The sequence below is a fragment of the Engystomops pustulosus genome, chromosome 4, assembly GCF_040894005.1.
Source record: "Engystomops pustulosus chromosome 4, aEngPut4.maternal, whole genome shotgun sequence".
NCBI classification, from domain to species: domain Eukaryota; kingdom Metazoa; phylum Chordata; class Amphibia; order Anura; family Leptodactylidae; genus Engystomops; species Engystomops pustulosus.
The window spans coordinates 124,110,974-124,121,041 of NC_092414.1; positions in this window are offsets into that span (position 1 = coordinate 124,110,974).

The window sequence follows — 10,068 nt, forward strand, 5'->3', positions numbered from 1 at the left end:
CTTTCATCCATGTTTGCAATCCGGACCACTAATGTGGTGATTTGGTAGAGGCATTACAGAATTCAAAGGTAGGTAAATGTTTACACTTCAGATTCTTATGCCTTCTTCATACATATTGCATATATAATAAGCATGGCTACTAAAAGGAGATAATTGTGTGTATGTGATAATATTACACTTTGTGACATATCTTATTAATAGAAAGTGTTAGCCAGAGGAATGAATGGATTTATCATTTGTAAAAACAGATACACTTTTAAAGGGAACCTGTCATCAAGATCAAACAGTTTCACCAAATGACAAGTTCCAACAGCCTTTTTGATACTATTTGCTTGGTTCCACGCACTTTTAAAAGTATACCTAGCTCCCTGCCAGCAAACTGCAGTGAGTCATAGGAGCATCCGGGTTCCTGTGTCATCATCGTTATCTCCTCACAATGCCCCTCCTCCCCACTCCAATCTGCCAACATGAACTAAACCAATTCTGCAAGCAAATCTCTGTCAGTTCATGTTGGCAGGAAGGAGGGAGAGGAGGGATGGAGAGCTGAAAGACCTGCAAGAGCTGATGAGAACACAAGAACTCGGATATCCCCATGACTTACTTAATCAAGAAGAATGGTTGGTCAAACTGATTTGTGCTGCCAAACACAGAGCATTTGAGCAGCTTGGCTTTGTGCCAGGGATTGAACATGGAAACTCTCCCTCATTAACCCCACATAGCCCTGTTTTGTTTATCCATTTCCATTTCACTCCACGCATTCAAAAATCCATAACTTTTTTTTTGTGTACAAAGCTGTATGATGGATTGTTTTCTGTTTAACAAACTGTACTTCATATTGGTGGTATTAAATATTCCATGCTATGTAGTGGGAAGCTGAAAAAAATCCAAATGTGGTCAAATTGGCACAAAAAAACACATTTGCACCAAGTTCTTTTAGCCCCTTTTACATAGCTTACACTGTGTACTCAAACTGATTAACCACAGAAATACAACATTTAAATAGGTTTTATTATATTTTAGTAGATTCCAAAAATTAAAATAATTTTGTTAAAGAAATTCTTAATTTTGCCATATTCTGAGGCCAATATTTTTTTCATTCTTTGGTGTATGGGGCTATTATCGTTTATTTTTTGCGTCATGAAATTACATTTTGTCAGGCACCAGGGGTAGTGCAATCACTGGCTCACCGCGGACAATGACGTAAGCCAACACCTGGGAGTGGAGTCTAAGTGGCACACAGTATACACACGCATTTACTGTCACTTGCTAGAAGACGGTATGGGTATAGACACACAGTTACTGTCAATGCACTAGAACATAGTATGGATATACACATGCATTTATATGAGCCAAACTTATTTGCTCCAATGACAATCTGTACAATCATACGGTGTGACATATCACAAAAAGACTATAATACAGGTGTTAAAATAAAAATCCCTTACCCATATTGCCAGACAGGAAATGTTACATACTAAATCTAACAGACAGAAAAACTCTATTGGGACATCTCATCCTATCACCTTTACTACCATGTATAGTCCCCAATATCAAAATGTCAAAAGTATTATAATAAAAAAACATCTGCCTATTTTATACCAAGATAATGTCTGAAGTATTAAACAATGGTGTACTTTATGTGTCTAGAAATGCCCTTTCTCTGGGCAAGATCTTTGCCTCTAATATGTTTGTTTCACAGACCAATACAACTACATCTTGCTTAGGCTATAAATGTGGACACACTTGGTGCAATTTATGTAAATATATATTGAAAACATCTCAATTTAATTCTTTTGTTACCATGAAATCCTTCATTATACATAACCATTTAAATTACTCCAGTGATCAAGTAGTATAAATGGCCGCTTGTCTAATGTACAATGTCCAGAATGTGGGCTGCACTATAAGAAGCTTGAAAAAAAGAATCTCCGAACATGTTACTGCTGCTACAAAACATTACCTTTGGATATATCTAGCTTATCTAAACACTTTCGTGAGGTCCATAGTTGTGATGTTTCCCATCTGTCAGTTATTCCCATAGAATGTGTGCCCCGCCGCCTAAGAGGAGGGGATTGGACCAGGTATTTACGTTCTCGGGAAGCCTATTGGATTTTAACTCTTCAGACTAGGTTTCCATGTGGTCAAAATTATAAAACTGACTTAATGTTTATTTACTAAATATGCTATTTCTATTTAAGAACCTGCTGGTTCGAGGTGCGTTCGTTTTTGATACTTACCATGGACGTCTATTGATGTTTTTAATCTTCATTTTTTCTAATAAAGTGGATTCTTAATATAACTTACTGTATTCTGTTGGAAGGTGGACAAATCCTTCCTTTTGCTTCTACCCTTTATCTAGGCCATTTTGACCTAGCTGTTGGGAGTTCTTGTAACACAGGTTATTTGAGGGCTTATACCCTGAGAAGAGGCTTGGGAAGACACAGAGTATAGAGCAGTGATGGCGAACCTTTGAGAGACCAAGTGCCCAAACTGCAAACCAAAGCCAACGTTTCTATCGCGAGGTGCCAACACAGAAATTTAGCCCAATGATGCCACAATACCACCTAACAATAAGACAAATTATACTGCCATATGATGATGCCACCTTTACAACCACATAAATAGCATCATTCTGGTAATAAAGACTATAGAAAGGCCAATGTTACCAATAGTATTGCTATACTATGCTATACAAATATAGCGATGAATATCATATTACTGCAATTCAGTGAGGAATATTACCGCTATATACTGATTATCATTACCCCCATACAGTGACAGCAGTCCTGAGTACATGCAGGGACTGGGGGACTGTGATAAGTTAGCTTGTTCATGAACCAAATATTGCCATCTTTACCCCCTTTTTGTTTTTGCGTTTCCATTTTTTACTCCCCACGTGAAAGAGCTCTGCGTAAAAAATTGCACTTCATAGTGATGGTATTTAGTATCCAATTCCCTGTACTGGGAAGTGCTAAAAAATTCCAAATGCAGTAAAATTGGTTAAAAAATTGCCTTTGTGACAAATTCTTGTGGGCTTGGATTTTACAGCTTCCACTGTGCACCCCAAATGACATGTCTACTTTTTTCTGTGGGTCAGTACGATCACAGGGATAATATATTTACATAGGTTTAATAATGTTTGTATACATTTACAAAAATTAAAACCTCCTGTACTAAAAAAAAAGTCATTTTGCCATCTTCTGGTGCGAATTTTTTGGGCGCTTTTTCATACTTTGGTGTACAGAGCTGTGTGTGGTGTAATTTTTTGTGATATGAGATGCGCTTTCAGTGCTACCATTTTGAAGACTGTACAGCCATTTGACCACTTTTCATAACATTTTATTACATGTTGCAAAATGGCAAAAAAGTGGCATTGTGGTTGTTGTGGGGTGGATGCACAGGTGGATTTGGGATCACCCATATGACAGCTGTCCATGGCCACGTATACACTTGCCTCTGTCCACAGCGCTCATCACCTGCACGATGCAGCCAGTGGTGCAGCATAACACCTGGTTACATTGTACATAGGGTGCTTACTGTGGGGTTGTCCTGGCTTCACTGGCCGCCTTGCGCAGGTGATGAGCACTTCAGAAACAGGCAAAGTGGCAACAGACAGCTGTCATACAGGGGGATTTGGGACACAAGTATGTATAGTTGGTTTAGTGTCACCTACCACGACCTCTGTAAGTGTGCACATGTGTGTGAGAAGCCCCAGCAGCTCCTGACCTGTATCTCTGTGTGTGAGCAGCCCCAGCAGCTCCTGACCCCTTATCTCTGCTCTGCTGCTGTCAGCTCTGTTCTGTGAGCTGCCTCACTCCATTCTCTTCCCACTGTTTCCCGGGCTGAAGAGGAGGAGGGGCGGGCACTGATCAGCTGCTCTTGTCTCAATAAGGCATCACTAGTGAGAGCAGAGCCGATGAGCTTCTTCCTGCAATGGACAGAGCCGGAGCTCTGACTTTAATGAGACTAGGGAGATAGTACGCGTGCCTGCAGAGAGGGCTCTGCGTGCCCTCTCTGGCACGCGTGCCATAGGTTCGCCACCGCTGGTATAGAGGATTAGTAGATTTGTCAATAAGAATTAACAGCTCCCACGGTTTAATTTTCCACCATCGAGACAATGATGGCACACTTTTCCAAGTAGTCAGAGACCTTAAGGGACCTTTATGTAGGACATTCTGCTTTCAAGGAATTGGAGAATGCTACTGGGCCAGCCTGGTTACAGTTTATTATATGTGGGACCAGCTGTGACACCAATTTGAGCAATCAACGAGAGTGGGGGATCTATAAACCTGGCTGTAACATCTGTAGCAAGTGTGCCCAAACCTGTTTGTTTCCATATAATGAAAAAGTTTCAAATGATCAAGCACTTTTTTTATATGAAAAATTCTTGCTTCTTTATTAAATCATCATATAAAATTGATCAGCACACAGTGGTTACCACTATGTGCTGATCGATTTTATATGATGATTTGATAAAGAATTCACCTACTCTGTGTATAAAATACACTATCAAAGACACATATGCATGAATATAAAACAATACTTTATTGATTAATGTACACTCAAAATATGGTATCTCCCCAAAGGGGACATGAAAATAGAGGCAGACACAGAGAGACAACGAACAGACGAAAAAACAGTGCACAAGGATCAGGTGTAAACAATTATGCAAATGGATATCCCTAGCAATAAAAGGCTACTGTGTTTGGGTATGGACTGTAAAGATTCTAACCAGCCTACATAGACAGCAACAGAGAGACCCAACAGAGAGATGTGTGCACACGTTCACGGTCTGTATTATTGATAGGTTATCCCTTAACCCTTTTGTACCATCATTTTTGTAGTGGTTGATCTCATACCCTACTTGGGTTCCCCCTTATTCATTATGTACCCTATTGTGGGTCTCTCTGTTGCTGCCTATGTAGGCTAGTTTGGAATCTTTACAGTTCATACCCCAACACAGTAGCCTTTTATTTCTAGGGATAGCCATTTGCATAATTGTTTACACCTGGTACTTGTGCACTGTTTTAGTCTGTTCGTTGTCTCTCTGTGTTTGCCTCTATTTTCATGTCCCCTTTGGGGAGATACCATATTTTGAGTGTACATTAATCAATAAAGTATTGTTTTATATTCATGCATATGTGTCTTTGATAGTGTATTTTATACACGGAGTAGGTGACTTTGTAAGCTAGTGGTGACTGGCAGTGGCCCTTTACCCAGTTTCACCCCAAATACTTTTGTATTTTGCTGTTTGTTTCCATACCAAACCATATCTCGTCTTGGCAAGAGGTGGGCACTTACAATTTAATGCCTGATCAATCTCAGATTCTCTCCTTATTTTAATCCTGTTCTATGATTTTACCATTATTTACATATGACCAAAATTTATATGTGGAGCCCAAGCTTTACACAGGCATCAGCAATGCTCCCCTTGTTCCTTACCTACTCTGTCCCCTTGTGTCAGTGCTACCCTCATGTATCATGTAACACACTGCTTTATTGTCTTTGTTTTCCCCATTTAAATGTAAACAAAAGTAATCATTCTATTTTTGCATAATTTTTTATTTTTTTTTAACTTTGGTCTATTTTTTTAGCCAGTGGTGTTGCTTTAGATATAGGTTTTTTAAGAGCTTTTAAAAACACATTTAAAAAATGTAACGTCAATTACCCCTCCAAAATGTCAGATATATCAGGAGGTTGCGCCCTTTGACAATTCTATGCCTGGCATAGAATTCCCCTTTTTAACCTGTGACAGCTCACGGGTACAGGCTATAGCTATTGTGCAGGGGCCAGGCATACACTTCACAGCGCTCTACACCCACATGGCATAGAGATGATGTAAGGGAGATAATAACCACAATTCCTGGTCTTTGTTTTGGTCAATGCTATTCCTTGTACTTACACTCATATTGAGTCCAATTTTAAATTCGTCTGAATACAATAAAAAGTATATACACACAAACATGAAACAAATAGGGATGTTCATCCATTGTATTGGAGACAGACCTCTACATACATTGTATCTCAATATTATCATTGTTCTGAATTTGATTTGAAATACAATACCTAAGGTATAACACATCCCATGTTACATTCTGCTGGTTGTGTGTATTGTAATACCTTGGTAAATGTAAATCGTGCTCTAATGATCATATAATACTGACTTATTTTAATCCCTTAAAGCAGAACAATGAAATTATCCATAGTGTTCATTTTACATATGCTGTTACATTCAGTAATTCTACAAAGAAGTGGTTTTTAGACTTGCCAAGAAAAGAAGGGGAGTTATCCATGGTGCTGAAAACTGTTTTTCTCCTGGGACAAGAATTGCTGCTGTTCATCTGTTTCCTTTTATGATGTTCTTCTAACCAAAAGAAATTTAAAAAAAATGATAGATATTCATTGAAATGTATAAAGATATCATAAGAACATCTGCTATCTTTATATAACTATAACTTTAGCTATAACTTTATGTATCATAACTATATAAATCTGTATTTTACTCTACAGTATTAATAATCTGAAAGGCATAACATAATACATTATTTAACTCTTTCTGTTGTGAACCATAGGAAGAAATATTGGCAATATAGAAACAGATAGACATGTATTGTACCTTTACCACACATGTTATTTGACTATGTGTAGTATATCTATAGATCTATAATTCAGATGTTTCTGGGAATCAACAAAACAATATTTTCTTTATAGTCTGCACTGCATAAGAAGTGAGCATAAAATGGGTTGTAAATGTATAAAAGTAGTTCAACCGAGTGGTGGCCCAAGTTTACAAATTTTATCCTGTGGAATGGGAATGTGAATTTGATTACTGGTGGTAGCTAGAGGGGTTAACCCTAAGACTCCCTGATACAATTCCCTTCTAGCAACTTAACATGGTTTCAGACTGTTTCAATGTAGTCATAAATATAACCACAAAATGTTTATGATAAACATGAGGACACTGTTTATATTTTACAGGATAATATTAATAAGCATTCATAATGGCTATTGACACAATGCACTTTACTTACATATTATCGTCTATCTTTTACTTGGTCTTGTAGCTGATGCAATATAAAATTACAAGACTGTCTCTTTAATGTCTGGATATCTGTCATGTGAACTCCACTGAATGCGTTCTCATGAGTAAAGGTCACATCTCCAGAAGTTCATGCATGGGAGTATGGTGATGTTACCATGGAAACCACAGACCAAGCAATTCATTTTTTTTGTCAAGCTTTTGTTGCTTTTTGATAGCCTGGATAGTGAATGCGATCTCTTTCAAATTATGTATAGGAAATAAATTATTTTTTAATCAAACTGAGATACATTTCCCAGTGCAAGGTCAGGGGAAACATTCCCTAAGAAAATAGTAGAGAACATTTCCCCTCTACTTTGTTTCACATTCCAGCTCTTCTCATGACCTATAAAATGAACAATAGAATTGATTTCTCTTATGCCATGTGCTATCCATAACAAAAAATGAAAACTACAATGACAGGGCGACCAGTTCCTGAAAGGGGTTTTATCAGGATAAGAAAAACTTTACTTTCTGCCAGTTAAAAAGTGCCACAGATATCTATGAGTTAATCTGACATTGCAGATCAGCCTCATTCTCTTCAAGAAACTAAGCTGCAATTCTAAGCACACTCCATGGACATGAGTGCGGCCTTTTTTTTGGAGAAACAAAGAATGTTTTTCTTATCCATGTCTTTTTATCCTTTATAATACATCATTTTTTGCTGAAGATCCCAGATTTCAGTAGGGGAAGCTAACCCTCTAATGTGTACAGGGGTTCCTGACTCTCCATAGACTAGTTATAGCTAACCTATGACCCGTGTGTTAGAGGTGACACCTTAAAACGCTTTTACTGACATGCAGCAGGGTGAGAGCATCCAGAGGTGGGGTAACTCTCCGGCTGAGGAGCAGCGCCGTGCCCTTTACTAACTGAGGAAAGATAGCCGCTGTTCATGCCCCACTCTCATCTGGAAAGTTGCCCCACCTTTGGATGATGACACTGTCAGGTTGGGCAGCTCTCCTGCTGAGAGCATTTTGCAAATGGCGGCCATCATACCTCAGTTAGTGAAGACAGTTAGGTGAAGCCAGAGCTCCCACCCACACTATATTCATTGCAGACGGCTATAGCAAGGTCCACTCCAGTGACAACTGGGGGATAGGAGAGTAATCTCAGGCATGTGTGCTCTTTGCACCCTGGCCATTATTTTCCAAAATCTCACCCTGCTGCCAATGTACCCACCACAGTCACTCATCTATACTGGGGTAAGAACTAGAGCTACAAATATCACAAATCAAATGTGTCTAGCATTGAAGTGTTCCATTCTTCATTGAGAACCGATGTATGCTCAGCTGAGTTGAGTATAGATGTGCATAAGGAGGGGAGTCTAGAGTATCTGTCAGTGGCCTTACGTTTTGTCAGCCTGACAAAACTCAGAGCCAAGGCTCTCAGCAACATGTCAGGGGAAGAATAGAAGTCTCCCCCTGTAGCAATGTCTGTGATTGGTCAGTTAGTACAGACTGACCAATCAGAGCAGAAAGCGGGCTTTCCGCCTGGCTGAACTCCCTGTACCAGTATCCAATCTCTTCTTCTCCTTTACTGGGAAAGGAGATCAGATGCCTACAGTGACCCTGCACACCATTAACCACACCAAATACAATTAACCCCTTTACTGCCCAGCTGAATACCTCTCACTGTGCTCTCCTCTTCATTTTGATTAAACGTTGAAGAAAATCTAAAGAGTTAATAAAGCTCCTAAAAGCTGTTTTGCATAATTTAAAGGGTGTAGTTTCTTAAATGGGGTAATTCATGTGTGTTTTCTGTTGCTTAGGGTCTGTTGTTTGCCCTTTTTAAAATGAATTTGGAAATTTTCTTGAAAATAGCTACTAAACATAAAAGCCTTCTACCATCCTACAGCCATTTTTAAAAATGGCTTATATTTTTAATTTTTTTTTTTCACTCAAATGTTTAAACTAACATGAAGTACAATGTGTCACGAAAAAACAATCTCAAAATAAACTTGGTATATTAAAGTGTTCCAAAGTTATTACAATTTAAATTGACACATGTCAGATTTGAAAAATAGGCTATGTCCTGAAGGGGTTAAAGAGCATTTGGGCATCAACTAATGAATGTAAAAAAATGAATGTTATCTGTATGTATTAAACATGTATCACGTCTTTCAAATAACACAAAGGATATTAATAAAGATAATTAACTGGTATTGTAGTGCTGACCTATCTATATATTAGCGTATAGATTCAGTGCTATTACGAGTCCAACATAATACGGCAACCAGTCTGCCACACAAATAAAACTACATTAAAGAACATTGAAATGAAAATGCTGCCTTCTAGTGGTGAAAGGTATTATTTCACTTTCCTAAATTAATTAAGTATAACACTTTCATACATTTACTTGACTTAGTTAAACCGTAATTAAATGAAATTTCAAACATAGATTTATTACCACGGCATTCTTTTTTTTACGTATCCATCCCTTTTAGGAGCACAACTGTGACCAGGCTTGATTTACATATATATTAACATTTTCTCAAGTAATGGCAATTATATTTAATAAGAAATATTGTAATAATGCATCATTGGGCTCAATTTCAAAACAGATTTTCATTTGGAGCTCATTTAAATGAAAGCAGCTAAAAAGTAATGAATTGGATTAATAGATAATGAGAATAAAAATAGGAATCCAGTGGAAGTAAGTAAACTGCTATAACTCAAAGGTTTTAATAAGGAGGATCATTCTCCTGCTAGAAGTGGAGCCGATTTAGTTCCAGTTGTTGAGTTGTCAAGTCTTCTACAATGAGCAGAATGATTGTACTAAATAATTCATGAAATTCTGCTCCAAAGCCCCCGAGTGTCCCGGATGTATAGACACCTACATTACAGGTGCAGTCCCACTATTGACAATCAGTCCTTATGAAGAATCTTATGGCTATTTGCACACTTTGCCAATTTTGATGTGGAAAATCTGCATGATTTGTATTTAAATTAGCTTTTTCCTGTTTTATTTCACTTGGTCTGACGTAATTTCAA